A 9,674-nucleotide genomic window follows, 5' to 3' on the forward strand; every position below is an offset into this window, starting at 1 on the left:
TGCCAATTTTTCCTGAGTGACTGGACCAAGGATTGAGAACACTTTGAAACTCTACAATGAAATCAAGGAAATTTCTGGTGGTACACTGTGTTTTGCAGTGCCATGTCCAAATTCAAGTTTACCATGTATTTATTGATGATGGAGAAGATAGGGTAGCTTCTGTTAGCCTTGAAATCTGCTTCCCAGCTGCTGACTGAGCCCAATTCCTTCCTCGCTCACCCGAGCATCTCAGTCAAGCAAAATGGCATACTCAAGGACATGTTAGATGGAGAAGAAAGGCTAGAAAATCATTCCCTTTGGTTAAATGGGTGTTTAGGGTAGGGATAGGTTAGAGTGGGGGTGTGGGAGAATGAAATATTTTAAAACCGTTAAAACACTGTCTCTTGTTCATGAAATGAGCCACTTAGTTCCTATTTGATGCTTTTTTCTTTTTAGTTTAGAAATATGTAGACCTTGCTTTTGATGAGATCTGACCGCATTTAGTAACTTTGGCCAGTGGAATCATTTAAAGGCAGTATTAGGCAAAGCAACTAGCTTTCCTCACCCCCTGAGATGGGGATCCAGTGTTCATGTTCACATGATTCCAAATGAATAAATTAACCCTCCCACTCCAAGAAGAGTGTGGCAGGAAATAAGGTCACTTTATGTCAAAGATATGTGAATACTATGAAGGATGATTTGATTGCCAGCTCATTCCAGCCAAATCATACAGCGACTCCTGTGCTTCACACCTTTCATGTTTGCACAGTTAGTCTCTTTATTGTCTGGGTAGAGATCTGAAGTGCGGTGACAAGAGAGTGTCCCCTAGGGAAGTGATGATCCTGTGACAAAGAGGTATTAGTATTCACTGGGGCACAAGGAGGGTGTTCTGAGAAGCTTCTTGTGAAACAGCGATTAAGAGGGAATGATGCGATTTGCTGAGGAGGTGGCCGGTCTTGGGTGGAAGTTTTCCAGAAGATATTAGGCAGAAGGAGCTGTGGTGAGAATTCCTTTATAGGGATTTTATGTGCTTTAGGGATCAGAGCTTCAGAACTCTGTGGACCCCATTGCCTCTGCACCCTGGATGACCACTGACATGGAAACACACTCTGGAGTGTGTCTCTGAGATGGCATCAAAGTTCCCAAGAGACTCTGTAAGGTTTGATCCCTGGAATGGCTGTTTTGTTTCCTCTACTTTGGGTCAACTAGAGGAATGACTTGTGGACCTTGAGGGGTGGTTGTACTACTGCCTTTACAACTTGTGCAGTGCTTTGCTTTATTCAGGCTTTGAGGAGTGTAGGTTTCAGAGGCAGATAGACAAGGTTCAAGTCCCAATGCTAGTTGAACGTCCTCAGGAAAGTCACTAGAGTCTACAATGATAAAATGGAGATAAATGATCACAGATGTCTGTTCCTAGACTATAATCTCTATGAGGGCACAGCCCAAGTCTGTCTTTGACTTTGCTTGTGACTGGCATTTAGCATCATGCCCAACATATAATGTTAGCTATCAATATTTTTGCCATGTAGAGAAACTGTGTATAAAAATTAAACTAGGCAATGACCTAGGAAGGGAAGGAAGACTGTAACACACATTTAAACCCACTACGCAGGCATGAGGTGCTATAAAAATATGAGAACCTCTTAATTTCCATCATTTTCCTGGAATATTTCATCTTAGAACAAATTACAGGGCATTTACTCCACACTTTTATGTATATAAAGAAGCTTTAGTACATTTTTTTTTGTTGTTGTTGTTGTTGACAGGCAGAGTTAGACAGTGAGAGAGAGAGAGACAGAGAGAAAGGTCTTCCTTCCCTTGGTTCACCCCTCAAATGGCTGCCATGGCCGGCGTGCTGCACTGATCCAAAGCCAGGAGCCAGGTGCTTCCTCCTGGTCTCCCATGGGGTGCAGGGCCCAAGCACTTGGGCCATCCTCCACTGCCTTCCTGGGCCACAGCAGAGAGCTGGACTGGAAGAGGAGCAACTGGGACAGAATCGGTGCCCCAACCGGGACTAGAACCCGGGGTGCCGGTGCCGCAGGTGGAGGATTAGCCTAGTGAGCTGCGGCGCCGGTCCATTTTCCTAAATGTAGGGAAGAGGGGATGGGTTGGAATCTTATTATTCCAGATAGAAAATGCTCTACTCGGTTGATTTTCACATGGGCTTCCAGTTCAAGAATTTGATGAATCCAAAGAAAGTGAAATTCAGCAGCACACGGGAGATGAAGGACTCTTGAATTTCCACCAACACGTGTGCTGCTTGCCAGCCTCTTGGCTCACAGTTCTTCAAGCCAAGTTATCAGATTGTATTTTAAAATGACAGAGCTGAAGAGTTTTTAGAAAGGACAGTGTCAAATAAATAAATAAACCTAAAAAAAAAATGGAAAGATTTGATCTTTGGCAATAAATTGTTGAATTGTCTAACTGGAAAAGTAGGCTTCCTGAAGGTGAATCACACTTGAGATTTTTCTTACTCACTCTGAACAGGACCAAAGTAGAAATGTTATCTAGGGAAGTCCATTTTCACTATTAGTGTGAAGCAAGAAATGGTTTAAAAACAGTGGTTATGGCAATGCTTTTACAGTTTCAGATATAGTAATTATGAAGAAAACAATGTCATTTGCTGCTATTATTATTATAAGAGTCTTACAATTAATGGTATTCCTGTAATTTTTGATTGTGAGCTCAACTATTTTGGGCCGAGCATGCTAAGTTAAGGGGACAAAGTGTACATTATGATCTGTGTATTCAGTGATAAAATTGCTAAACTATGGTGTGTCTGTTTTTCAAAATTTGTGCTTGAATGTTATCTTTCAGAGCAAGTATGCTTCACTTTAGTAATGAATCTGGAGAAAACTTGCTATTTAAAAGAGGTGTGCGATAAATCCTTTTATAAATCTCTGGTTTAGGTTTTTCTGAAAAAAAAAAAAAAATCCCAGATTTCCAAATGTAACTTTACTTTAAGCAAGCTATATTTTTGTTTTGTTTGCTTGGCTTCAAACTTTCTCATCAGACCACTGGTTTTCTTCTCTGAGGCATCAGGCTGGGCTTCCCTGTGCATTCTGTGTGATGTGAATACTTCGACATTGACTCCATCAGTCCCATGGGTTAATTAATTGAGATGCCAGTCCTCACGGCTATTTTAAAGAGAGTATTGATTGTTGATGGTCAAATGGCTGTCTGGTCCATTTGGCCCAAACTTTTGCATTGCCATGGTAACAACCAAGGTTCTGGGGAACAATCTCAAAGTGTTAAATTTACCTCCATGCTGGAGGCTGGAGATGATGCCCATGATGGGCCTAGAACCAGGCTCATTCCTGCCACAGACCTTTAACCCACATCAAAGTCAGTGGCATGGACTCTCAAGATCTGGGGCAAAAGAATCTATGGTATCTGCAAGGCCACAGAGGCTCAGAAAATCTCTTCCCTCCATATTTCTCTCCAAGCATCACAGGTAGGCTCCCATTGCAAGACCTTCACAGTATTATTTCCTTTGTCTGGAATATTCTTCCTGAGATATCTGCCTGTCTTGCTCCCACACATCTTTCAGGTCACTACTCAAGTGTCACCTTCTATTCTAGCTGGTTTTTCCCGTGCCATCTGCTTTCTTTGCTTATTTTTTTTTCATAGCATTTTACCACCTCCTACAATAGATATTTCACTTATTTATTTGTTTACTGTTGGTTTCCCCAAATTGTAGGCTAAGTTCCATAAGGGAAGGAACTGCTTTATTTTTTGGTGTATCTCCAGTGCCTAGAAAAGTGCCTACTATGTAAAGAATATTTATTGATGGAATGAGTTTCATGTGGTCTTACACATTAATGGTCAATTTTAACATTCCAATCACACTCTGAGAAGGAGGGAGCCAGTTCTATTTTCCATTTCTTGTTAATAAGTTCAAAAAATCACTTTACTAGAGAAATAGGAGATATAACATACATGCTGCTCAATTTGCTTTAAGAAAATCCAATGTTCACTTACATTTTAGGAATATTTGTGCAGTGAGGAAAACCAATACTTAGAAACAAACTAAAAATCTTGCCAAATAAGCCACAGTCAGGAGTAAGCTAACTTTCCACTGAGGTCCCAAAATTCCCTCTTAATGGAGTACTGACTTGGTCTTAGACATTTCTGTAGATTAAGACTTCTGAAAATGTTTCCTTTGTAGTTGAAATCCCATCCTATGTTACTGCAGCTCTTTTCTAGGGAGTGATTTTACCCAGTGAATTTTATAAACACCTTGCCTGACTCTGATTCAAAACTGGCTGAAAAACATGGGAATAGTGGGGACAGAAAACTTCAGGTTCATCTGTCATGCTCATGTCATAATTGAGCACTCTAGTAACTTGCAATAGTTTAAAACAAAAACAACAAACCAAATTTTTGACATTTGAAGCAAGTTGAAAACTCAAATCAGACATAGTAGACATATGCTCACTGCTATCCTCTGTGGGTAGGGGAGGGCCTTTGAACAACAGACACAAGAGCTGCACTGATAATTTGTGTAGCAGTCTCTATTTCATTTGTTGTCAGTTTTACTTTGAGGGTGGCCTGGAGTCAAATAGGCATGCAATGAATTCAATGCCCAATTGACTTTTTTTGTGTTGTTATAATGGATCTCATTACACTTAATAAAGGTAACTACAACTCGAAAAGGATGAGTTTACATGTTTCCTACGACTCCAAGAAAGACTGAACTCAGCTGGTCATTCATGAGTAGTTCAATTAAGACTAATTAACCAGAAGAAACAAGATGGATAAAATATTGGCCATTAAATGATTCTGTTCAACAAGCACTCCTTTGTTATGCTGATAAATATAATGGAACCTAGCTCTGTGAAAAGATACTAGTACCTTGCAACTCAAGTTCCAAACAAAATGAAACCCAAACTTCATGACTTCACCTGCCAGACCTCACACCACATTCTAGCTATACAATTGTGTGGCCAGCGTTAACTGACCACAACCCTGAATTCACATTTTCCCTCCAGCATGATAACAATGGATCGATTCATTTTAAAGCAGAAACTTTTCTCCTCTATCATCTTGTCTGGAACAGAGGTAATAGATGGATGAGAAAAATCAAAAGAAACTTCTAGATCCATCAGAATAGGGGCCTGATGGCCCTATTAAACAGCAGCCAAGAGGATGGCCTGGGAACCATGCCAGCAACCTTGATGGGTAGTTTGCCTCTCTAAGGTCTATTGATGAATCCTCAACAGAGGCACTGCTTAACTCTTGACTTTTCAAAGTGGTTCTTCAGGAATGCACCAGAGTGGATGGACTTTTCCACTTCTCTGATTGGCAACCCAAAGCAATGTGTGCTTTCCCTTTGGAGATTTTGCTCCCAGCACATAGAAATCCAGGCCAGTGGCCAGAGTGGAGTGTGGCGCACTCTCTCTGCATGTGCTTGGTTCATTTCAGGGAGTGGACACTAGACCGAAAACACTTGCAAGGCACTTCAGATGACATCTGGGTGATCCAAGGACGTATCAGCTTTTCCAGGAAGCGCATCTCATCTTCCATGTAATGCTGAGGGCCAGCACATATTCTTCCCAATGCCCACTTCCCTATCCATTTTGCCTATTTAAACTCTGAAAGGGCTTGGAGGGCCAGGAATTTGAGGCAACAGGGGAGAACTGATCTCAGGGTAGGGGTGGGTTGGATTTTACTTACACTTCCCCGAGTAGAGCTATCTCAGTGACAGATTTAAACACTCCTCTGGCTCCAAAGAACAAATTGTGAGCTGGGTGGAAATGTCAGTTGAGACAGAAGAGCAGCAAACAGCTTTGTTTTCCTATAGTTGTGGTTTTACACGGTGATGACACACGAAGATGAAAATGTGCAGCATGAACTCCAGTTGTTATCTGAGTGAGCATCTCTACCAACACCGAAGGATATGTGTGGGTGTCACCTGCAAGCAGAGAGAGAGAAAGATGGGGCCCTATTTCGGAAAGAAGAGCCAGTTAATCAGAGATCAACAGTGACAAGTGATGCTGTTTATTTCATAAGTTTTAGGTTCTGTTTCCTTCCCCTCACCAATCTCTGTATCTGCATTTAGTCTGGAGATTAAATAAATCAGCCTCTGGTGACTGAGGAAGGGAGGAAGGGAGTGGGAAAGGTGGACTTGAACAGACATCAGGGAAATTACCAGGAATTGAGTCATTTCTTCGCCTCCTGTGCGTGTACTTAACATTCGCTCTTGAGCTTCTGAATTGGGGGATCTGTGCTAACTTTTGGGAACCTGTGACCTATCACAGTGCAGACAAACTTCGGGACAGTACTGGGGACTCTCACTCCCAACCCTGTGTGACTCTTTATTTCATGGCCTTTATGTTTCTTCCTCCTTTCTCGTACTTCATTCATTTGATAACTATTTAAGGAACACCTACGCAGGCCTACCAAGTGGGCTAGATACTGGGGATGTGGTAACGAGCAACATGGCCATGATTATCTCTGTCCTCATCAAGTGCAGAGTGCATAGTTTGCATATACATTGTTTTGTTTTGTTTTTCCTGCTCTTTGCACCCTGCTCCTGAGGGTAACCACTTAGTGCTGATTGTGGGACTTAAACCTTAATGTGTCTACCTGATTGCCTTTACCTTGTGGGTTTGCCTGAAGTTTATTTCTTCGAGATGTGTTTATTTAACTTCTCTTAATGCTTTTAATATCTTAGAGCAGGAATTGGCAAGATTTTATCTGTAAAGGGTCAGATAGTAAAACATTTTAGGCTTTATGATGATACGGTCTGTTACACTTACTCAACTCTGAGGATTGCACTGTGAAAGCAGACTCCAATGATAACACGTACAGGAGTCTTAGTAACCAAGTTCAGTAGCCACACAGCAGAAAGGCAAAGTATTTCTTCTGCAGAATGTACAGCTATTGTGTACATTAATGCACTTTCCTGGCATCCCATGTGGGTGTTAGTTTGTGTCCTGGTTGATCCACTTCTGATCCAGCTTCCTGCTACTAGCCTGGCAAACCAATGGAAGATGGCTGAAGTGTTGGGCCCCTGCCACCCAAGCAGGAGATCCAGATGAAACTCTTGGCTCCTGGGTTTGGCCTGGCCCAGCCCTGGCTGTTGTGGCCATCGAGGGAGTGAACCAGCAGATGGAAGAACTCTCTCCCTACTCTCCCTGTAATTCTGATTTTCAAATAAGTAAATCAATATTGAAGAAAAGAAGAACCTATTTCATTCATGCAATCCCAGGGACGAATTTAAATGTTACTTAGTTTTTCTTTTCCTTTGCTGAAGAGTTTCTGCTACTCAATCCTCCCCAAACTTGGAAGTGTTGTCTGTGTCTGATACTGGTAGCGAGACATCCCCCAGCGCTCATGAGCTCTCTCCCGTTAGGGGCAGAAACCTCCTAAGAACACATTGTCTTATTAGGGGTGTTCAGAGTGAGAAGCAAACACTGATGAATACCAACAGCTAAGAAAAACATTGAGGAGGCAACCCTGAGATCTAGAAGGAGTGGCTGAGAAGAAGGCAACAGAAGGAGAACTTTTAGGTCAAACCAGAAGAAACTGCAGACATTAATGTTTACAGAAATGTTAATAGACTTCATTTTAGAGCAATTTTAGGTTCACTGCAAAATTGAGTGGAAAGTACAGAGAGGTCTCATGTGTTCTCCCACTTCAGCAGCCTCCTCTTCCAACATCCCGTACTTGTTCACCAGAAGAACCACAACTGGCACGTCACTTTCAACCAAAGTCTATATTCACATTAGGGTTCACTCTTGGTGTTGTATGTTGTGTGAATTTGGAAAAATTCATAGCAGTGTAATCTCCCACTGGAGTGTCAGAAAGAATAGTGCCTACGTTCCACCTATTCATCCCTTTCCCCCTGAACAGTTATAGGAACTGCTACTTCACATAAAAGGACCACATTTACTCTGAAGGGGAAGGAGCTGCCAAGTCTGAGGGGCAGGGTTACCAGCGCCCACTAGATAAGGAAGATGCGGGATAAATTCAGTTCTTTAGATGTAGCAACTGGAGACCTGGGCAAGACTAGGTGCCATGGGATGGTGGTGTTGAAAGTGAGATCTTAGCGGGATGCTGTGAACAGTGAAGAAGAGGAGGCCAAGAGAGTGGAACTTATGGCAAGCTGTTTCCCTGTGAGGAGAGTTTTCTTGGCACCTGAGTCTCTCTATGGGTCTCACCACCATCCAGCATACTACATAGTGGGCCATGGTAGGTTCTCAAATGTTTGTTCACTAGAGAGCAAAAGAAAATAGGAGGTAAAAGCAGTCTGTTGTTAATAAAGCCAAAGATCCATGCTGTTTATATGTTCAAGAAGAGGGAGTCCATAGAAAGAAGATGGAAAAGTGGAAGGAAGAAGAGAAACCAATGATGGTGGAAAGATCCTTGAGGAATGATGTGGGAAGGTGTTGAGGAAGGTGGGAGAATGGCAGGTTGCTAGGGAGGCCTGGGGTTGGGTGGAGCAGTGAATCTCGGCCTAACGGGGCCTGGTCCTCTCCACACACACACACACACACACACACACGTGTCCAGAGCACGCTGAGCACCCACTCTCAGAGCCTGGAAAAAGGTCATTTTGACGAGTTAGTCCTGACTTGCATGCTGCAGTGTGTGTTAGATGGAAAGGGTTGGACTTTGGGGGGATTTATTTCTGCAGAGCAAACTCTTTTATTCTTCCTTTGTTCAGAGGTACAGAAAGAAATCACCAGTGCTTGCACTATGTTCCCTTTCTACGTTGCCAGAGCTGTTGATCTTTCCCTAGGTGCCCCTCTGCTCCAAAGGGAGCTCATTGGTTCTGCAGGAATTATCATCTACACTTTCAAATAATGCCCAAAGGTATGGGAGCTTTCCACCCGCTCTGTAACCCTGCTCTCCTTTCATTACCTACCGATATGTAGCAAACACCCAAAACTTAATAGTGCAAACAACAACCACTTACTACTATTATCTCTTACACTTTGGGGGGTGGTTGGGCTCAGCTTGGTGATCCTTACTTGGGGTCTCTGGGGTCATTTTGAAAGCTGCCTCACACATTCTGGCAGATGATGGTGGCTGCCAGCCAGGATTTCAGGAAGGAAAGGCTGTTAGCTGGAGGTTGTTGGCCTACAGCATGGGTGGGGAACCTTTTTTTCTGCCAAGAGCTATTTGGATATTTATAAAACCATTTGTGGGGCATACAAAATGATCAACTTAAAAATTAGCCTGCTTCAGATTTATTGAATTTCCAGTCCTGCCTGTGGTTATATTGGCAGGGCCAGACCAAGAGAGTTTGCAGGCGTTATATGGCCCATGGGCTGGACGCTCCCCACCCCTGGCCTACACAGAGCCTCTATATACATTCTGGGATTTCTCATAGTATGACAGTGGGGTTCCAAGGGCAAGGATTCTGTAAGGAGAAAGGCAGAAGCTGTTTGCTTTGGAAGTTAGAAGTGAGTCACTATGACTAGCCCACACTCAAGGGCAAGAGAATTAGACTCTTCCTCAAGATAGAAGAAGAGTCAAAGAATTTTCCAACAACCATATCTCAGATCAAAAGCATTGCTATGAAACAAGCATGGCAAAGTGGAAAAGGTATAGGATTGGGAATCAGGAGACAAGACTTGATGACTAATTGATGACTAATGATGGCTATATAAGAACACTTTACCACTTTTGTTATAAGCTTGGAGGTGGAGACATTAAAACACAATATTGGTTGGTGCTGTGGCATA

Source organism: Lepus europaeus, chromosome 1 (assembly GCF_033115175.1).
Source record: "Lepus europaeus isolate LE1 chromosome 1, mLepTim1.pri, whole genome shotgun sequence".
In the NCBI taxonomy this organism is placed as follows: Eukaryota; Metazoa; Chordata; class Mammalia; order Lagomorpha; family Leporidae; genus Lepus; species Lepus europaeus.